Below are 8,210 nucleotides of genomic sequence, written 5' to 3' on the forward strand. Positions count from 1 at the left end.
TTATTATATAGTCTCGGGGCCGCATATTTAAAGGCTCTGGAGCCTAAAGTAGACATAAATCTAGGTTCCAACAATTTGAAGCCATGTGTAACTATTCTCGTGTCGACGCGATTTATTGGCTGCGCAATATGTAGCAATTCTCTTAAGTATTTTGGACGCCCGGTTCTGATAACTTGGTGGGTTAATGTACATATTTTAAATTAAATTCTCGTTTTAATCGGCAGCCAGTGTAAATAGATTAGTATAGGAGTGATCCTTTCTCTAGGTGGGACACCTTTTATCAGTCTTGCTTCTCTGTTTATTATGTTTTGTAATTTCTTAAGTTGCACTTTTGGTAAATTGTAATAGAGTTGCAGTAGTCAATCCTGGTAATAACACAGTTTATCACAAGTTTCTTTACAGAATTTTCGTCCAGGTACTTTTTTATAAACGCAATATTTCTCAGATGATAACCAGCAGTTTTTATTACATTATTTATTTGGGCAGCTAGATACAGGCTACAGTCAAGAAATACACCTAGATCTCAAACTACTAGATATCGGCACCAGTCATTATTTAAGTTCATTTGAAAATCACCCAAGTTTCTCACGCTGTTTCTCTTGCCCACCACCATGAATTCAGTTTTGTTCTCATTTAATTTTAGTTGTTTAAATGTCCATTTTCTAACAATATCAAGGATTCGGTTTATAGTTTCAGTGGTGTCATGTATATCATTTATGAAGTAAAATTGTGTGCTATCTGCAAATAGTTTAAACTTCACGCCATGACTTTGTAGCATTTTCGATAGACCAATAGTATAGATGTAGAATAAGATTGGGCCAAGTACACTCCCCTGGGGTACCCCTCCGTTTAAGGGTTCATATGATGAATAAGAGTTTCCAATGTGTACACCGTAATTTCTACTAAGTAGTCTTTTAGGTATTCGAGGGCTTGATCTTCAACGCCGATGGACTGTAGATTATTTAGTAGCAGTTCATGCACCACTGTATCAAAAGCAGCACTGAGATCGAGAAGTATTTAGAGACCACATTTATTTTCATCCATCATTTCCAGAATATCATTTATAACAGAGCAGATGGCTGTCTCCGTAAAGTATAGTTTTCTGCAAGCAGATTGGTTGTCAGGCAAAGCTTCTATTACTTCTAAGTGGCTGACTAGTTGTTCAAGAATTACATAAAATCTTCAAGGTTAATAATATGAATAATTCAAAACGTCGTCATAAGAATTCTCACTTTTGGCTTTCACGTCATAATGTGCTCTAGATAAAAATAATGATAATCTTTATTTCAGGTAAAGGCCATATAGCCTACAGAGTTCCATAGAACCAGTGATAAATCAGCTCTCTCTCTCTCTCTCTCTCTCTCTCTCTCTCTCTCTCTCTCTCTCTCTCTCTCTCTCTCTCTCCTTATTATCATCACCCCACCCTTTTCAGTCTCGACCAATCACCAGATGTTTCACAAACTTGCTCATCCACCACTTTCTTATCTGACTCCCTCCTCTCTCTTCCTGCACGTAGTCCCGCCCACTCTCTCCATCAATCACCGTCCGCAGCCTCTCAGCCACGCCCACTTACTCGTCACCAAACACCACCGCTAGCATTACAGCTCCGCCCACTAACTCCTCATTAATCTTAACCCCCCCCCCCCAATTCCGTCCTCAGCCTCCCTTTACGTGATCATCCAGTTTCTCATTTTAGTTTCTTCGAGACAATTTTTCTTTTATTATTATTATTATTATTATTATTATTATTATTATTATTATTATTATTATTATCACTACTTGTGAAGATACAACCCTAGCTGGAAAAGCAGGATGCAATAAGCACAAGGACTCCAACAGGGAAAATAGCCCAATGAGGAAATGAAATAAATAAACTACAGGAGAAGTAATTAACTACAAGAATAAAATATTCCAAGAACAGTAATAACTTTGAAATAAATCTTTCATATATAAACTGTAAAAACTAAAAAAAAAAAAAAATAATAATAATAATTGATAGAATAGTGTGCCTGAGTGTACCCTCAAGCAAGAGAACTTAATCCCAAGACAGTGACAGACCATGGTACAGAGGCTATGGCACTACACAAGACTAGAGAACGTGGGCTTGATTTTGGAGTGTCCTTCTCCATGAACTGATGTCATCTCTCCCTACACTGTCTGTTTGGTTACTCAACGCGCGGCAAGGACGGGCTTCTTCATTAGCAAGATGTGCCAGGAATTCCCGTGTCCAACCGTACGTCGAAATTCAATACGTTTCAGTTTAACGGAGACGCATCAAAATTAGTCCCTAATAATATTATGGGGATTATTTTCAACAATTTGGAATCTTCTTTCACAATAGGATTGTTCCCGATTTAAAACAGCCCGTGGGAAATCTCATTTTGAATCAAACATACACTGTTAAAAATTTGCCGCAAAGATCGGCAAATGCCTGGCAGCTTTTATTCCCGGATTTTTAGAGTTTTAAAAATTATTTATTGACGTAATGAGTGATATGACGGTCACCAACTCGTAAAAGATAATAACAATGTATGGTAAAATTTCGGTCGCCTGTATTTTACTGAAATACGGCTGGGAACAGTATCATTTTACTGACAACCTCCGATTAAAATACAGATTTCAAAAGTGTTTACAAAAGTGAATAGCAATAGTCAGTCCTCCTCCTGAAGGATCTTGTCTATAAAAAGGAAGGAAATTAACATTCTATATCAAATAAACCACTTGCAGAGATACAGTGATAGAATCATTGGCCAGAAGATTCGTGCATATGAATATGAAGTAAATGATCTTTTGTAACTAAATATGCCACATGTATACATCGAGGAGACCCGAAAAGGAAGAGAAAAATAACTATATATGAAAAATCAGGCTTGAGAACTTTATATGAGGCTATAGGCCTATACAAAAAGATGTTCCGCCTGGAGGGTCCTGCACATGAAATAAACAATGGAGTAGGCCTAACCATCTGTAAGAAACGTGGCATTATTATTATTATTATTACAATCCTGGTTGTAAAAGCAGGATGCTAAAAGCCTAAAGATTCCAAATTTGTCCTTATTATAACTAACTAGGCTATATCCCTGACTGGAAAAGCATGATGCTATAAATCCAAGGGCTCCAACAGGGGAATTAGCTCAGTGAGGAAATGAAATAAGGAAACAGATAGAATAGTGTGCTTGAGTGTACCCTCAAGCAAGAGAACTCTATTCCAAGAACAGTGGAAGACCATGGTAGACTACAGAGGTTATGGCATTACCCAAGACCAGAAGAGCTGCTTACACAAGGAATAATCCTTATCATGAGAACGCAAACAGAAGGAAACCTCCGGTAAGAAAGAAAGCACATTATTATTATTATTATTATTATTATTATTATTAGTAGTAGTAGTAGTAGTAGTAGTAGTAGTACTAGCTAAGCTACAACCCTAGTAGGAAAAGCAGGATGCTATAAACCCAAGGGCTCCAACAGGGAAAAATAGCCCAGTGAGGAAAGGAAATAGAGATAAATGAATTATATGAAATGTAATAAAGAAATGAAAAAAATAAGAACAGTAACAACATTAAAACAATATATTTTACGAACAGTAACAACATTAGAACAGATCTTTCTTTATGCAAACTATAAAAAGAGGCTTATGTCAGCCTGTTTAACATGAAAACATTTGCTGCAAGCTTGAACTTTTGAAGTTTTACCAATTCAACTACCCTATTTAATCAGGTTTCCCACATTTTGGATTTTATTCTAGCTGCACTTGCAAGCACATTTTGAATTAGGGGATTTTCACTAGATCGTAGGCGGGATGTTCCGCCTGGAGGGTCTTGCACATGAAATAAACAATAGAGTAGGCCTAACCATCGGCAGGAAATGTAGCATTATCATTATTATTATCATTATTGTTATCATTATTATTATCATTACAACCCTGGTTGTAAAAGCAGGATGCTAAAAGCCTATAGATTCCAAATTTGTCCTTATTATAACTAAATAGGCTATAACCCTGACTGGAAAAGCATGATGCTATAAACCCAAGGGCTCCAACAGGGGAATTAGCTCAGTGATGAAAGGAAATAAGGAAACAGATAGAATAGTGTGCTTGAGTGTACCCTCAAGCAAGAGAACTCTATCCCAAGAACAGTGGAAGACCATGGCAGCCCACAGAATTTATGACATTACCTAGGAAAAGAAGAGCTGCTTACGCAATGAATAATCCTTATCCTGAGAACAAGATTCCATTTGATATCAAACACAAACAGAAGGAAACCTCCAGTAAGAAAGAAAGCTTATTATTATTAATATTATTATTATTATTATTATTAGCTAATCTACAACCTTAGTTGGAAAAGCAGGATGCTATAAGCCCAAGGGTTCCAACAGGAAAAAATGGCCCGGTGAGGAAAGGAAGTAAGGCAATAAACAAATTATATGTAAAGTAATAAAAAATTCAAACAAAATATTTTAAGAACACTAATAACATTAAAACAGGTATTTCATATGTAAATTATAAAAAGAGATTTATATCATCCTGTTCAACATAAAAACCTTTTCTGTATGTTTGAACTGTTGAAGTTCTACCGATTCAACTACCCAATTAGGAAGATTATTCCACAACTTGGTAACGGCTGGAAAAAAAATTATAAAATGCTGTATAGTATTGAGCCTCATGATGGAGAAGGCCTGGCCATTACAATTAACTGCCTGCCTAGTATTACGAACAGGATGGAACTGTCCGGGAAGATCTGAATGTAAAGGATGGTCAAAATTATGAAAAATCTTATGCAAAATGCATAACGAACTAATTGATCGACGGTGCCAAAGATTGATATCTACATCAGGAATATGAAATTTAATAGACCGTAAATTTATAGAAACAAGTAGTCCTATGAAAAACATGCACATGATAAAAAATAAAGAGAAAGCGATCCCAAAATATAAAAAAAAAAAAAAAATGCCTCATGTCAAAATAATGTTATAATTTGCTATTGACGATTACTTTCTTTCATTTTCTTGTAGATGAATGTTCTGTCTTACGACTCTGGCCTCCTATATTAAGATCTGCAATATCTAAGGAGAATCGCTCCAGAAACACATCCAAGGCTTCAAATGCTTCTTGAAGCAAACCTGGAACATGATGTGCAGAAGGAGGCGAAGGCGGGCGAGGAAGGGAACGCCGCCCAACGTATAGTCGCTGCCTCTTCCTCAGCGGCTCGCGACACTCGCTGGACTACAATGGGAAGGAGAAGACTCTCGTGAGTGAACTTGTTACAATGACTATAAGGTATAACAGTCTAGAAAATTCATTTGGAAATTCAAAATTGCTTTGAATAAGAAATAAAGACTGAATATGTCTCCCAGTGCATCCAGGAGGCTCTGCATCACCATCTTCAATGATGGTGTCACTGTCGCTGGGGAGTTGTCTCTTGGAAGGTTTTGTTCCTATCCAGCTCGACCTACAGTATAATTCACTTCATAATAATTAAGTATATAAACCATGTAAATTTTGATTGGTTAACATAATCAATTATGATTTGTGATATTTCTTATTCATTTCTACATTAAAGGTAAAATAAAATTGTCCACATGCTTAAAGTTTAGGTCATGGCATCCTCAGCGGGGTATGAGAGTAAAGCTTATTGCAAAAATATTGGTTGACTGGTTTCCACGAGGGGGCTGTCCTAGGGTGGTCAACATATACTTTAAATTTTCCCTTCATTCGCTTATATTTGATGGTATCGTGTAGTGTTGTGATTAAAAGGTATTGGATATATGATAATTATGATTATTATTACCTGAACTCTTTTAGATTACAATTTTCTCACGGGATTCAAATATTTACATTTCTCATGAATTCTGAATTAAAGTTGTTGGTTGGTTAACTCTAGGAAGCATATGCGATCACAGGTAACACAGTGGCATAATAGCCTAAACTGGGTAACTTTTTTATTAAGTCTGATCTAGAGAGAGTACTATGTTAATTTTGCTTGGAGATCTTTATAGTGAATTGAAAATTGTCAGTTCTGATATTCAAGCTATGAAATGGGCTGAAAGGGAAGATGAAAATTATCTTATATCGGGCCTAACAAGAGTGTCACCAGTACCATTTAAAAGTAATAGAATGTATTTCAACTTTAGTAAAGAAGGTATCCTGCTTAGATTCTTTTTATTGAAAGTACTATTAGCCTGCTAAAGATCCCAATTGCCCCTCTCCCTTGATTCACAAGTTAAGAAGAGAGGATTAGAGTACATTTTTGGCACAATTTGGGGAAATTTAAGATTTTCGCATCCCGAGTATGATAAATTACTGTTGCTAAAACAGCAAATTTGTGGAAGTGCTTCTGTGCTTGTGGATTCTTTGGAAGCTAATAGGCAATCTTATTCTGACGCAAAAAAAAAAAAAAAACTTTTTTTAAGTGTATTTGCTTCCCTTATGATTTAGGGGTTTAACAATGTAAAAAAAGAAAAAAATTGAGAGACTAATTTTAATACTCACCAGGATCTCTTTGAATATGTAAGTAAAATGAGAACGCTTAAAGAGTCTGTCAGAAGTCTTAATATGGATACAGATTCCTTTTTACAATATTTTTTGGACAGGTTTAAACGATACTTTACAGGAAATAGAAGATAACTTCCTTTGAAGAGGTTGAACGTTACAAACTGTATTAGAGTACTCCAGTAAGAGGAAAGGTGATAAGACTTAAAGAAATTTGTAATTTTGTTTCTGAAAAATCTACCTCAAATTTTGCTGATAATCTCTATTCAGGAGGGAAAGCCTAAAAATATTTTGGTTTCAAAATTTGCCATAAGATTGATGGTAAAAACGCCTCTTATTCACTCGAATTGCACAAAGTTTGAGAACACACAAACTAAAGTTGAAAACTAAAGAGTTTGAATTCTTTTATAAAATGCAGTATCACGAATCGCTGCAAGAATAACTAAATTTAGTTTCAAAAAGCGTTGTGCAAATTGCTCAATGGCATTTCAGTTTCCTGTGTGTTAAGAATAGAATTTTTTTGCGTTACGAAGTATAGCGAAAAATAATTGTCCTAACGACATGTAAGCAGATCTTAGTGTCTTGTTACTTAAGTTCAGTTGTTATGTAGGCAGTGACCAATGAGATTTTAGTGTGGGGTGAAATATATTCGATGTTTTAAGAGGTATTGACTAATTAGTCACTTTCTAGCGCACGCTAGCCCGAGCAGGTCGAATTTATCAGCCAGGACGCCAGGCAGAGTCAAATTACAGTTTTAGATGTGAATAGTGTTTTCACTCTAGCAATCAGAATGCTAAAACCGTTTCAAGAATTGATGGACATTCTCTTCCAGCAGAATATTCAACAAGTATCCGCGCCTCAATAAAGTAAGATGGAAAAACATTTGAATGACCATCGCGTTATTTTGAGGAAACTGATTCGAAAATGTTAGCAATAGATGCGATTGTTGATCAACTTGGAGGACAAGGAACATCTAAAACTGCTGCAGAAATGAGTTATTAAGCAAAGAGCAGCATCGCCGAAAGTATCAAGCTAGTTGAAGATCGAGGGAAAGTCTGTGGATTCATATCGACTTTGATGGACGAGGTCGAGGTCAATGAAGGCCGAGAAGGGACATTGGAGCCGGGAATGTACCAAGAAAGACGTCGAAAAGATAAGTGAAAATATAGCTGGTTTTATTTTGTATACTTTGCAGTTGGTGCAATGAAATTGGAACTTTGTGTTTATTTTTTTTAAATCGCCTGTTGGTTGTTCTTATTCACAATACATTGAACGTAATTAGATTGGGTCCGGTAAGATAGTCATTGACGTCTAAAAGGGCGATTACAGAATTCCATTTCAAAACCTTAACTATGGTTATTGGATTGGGTAACAATAGGTCAGTGAGGGATGAATCGGAATTTATCAAAAGTTTAGAGCTTGATATAAAGAGAATGGGTGACACTGCTATCTGAGAAACTAAGAAATAATTCCTTTGACGGTGGCCAAGAATGGAAATGGTAAGCAAAGGCTGGTTTTTTATTACAAACTTTTTAAGGATTTAATATTTACTTTCGGTCTAAAGTTTGTTTATCGCACAGAAATCTATCAAAACGTCGCCAACATCTTTCTCATTGGAGAAAAAAATTTAGAAATTGTTTATAATGGATTATCTTTCGATATATTTTTGAAAGCGGGGGTACATCTTTACCAAAGTTCTTAAGAGTCTGTTAGATATCGGAGA

Source organism: Palaemon carinicauda, chromosome 24, assembly GCF_036898095.1.
Source record: "Palaemon carinicauda isolate YSFRI2023 chromosome 24, ASM3689809v2, whole genome shotgun sequence".
Classification (NCBI taxonomy): domain Eukaryota; kingdom Metazoa; phylum Arthropoda; class Malacostraca; order Decapoda; family Palaemonidae; genus Palaemon; species Palaemon carinicauda.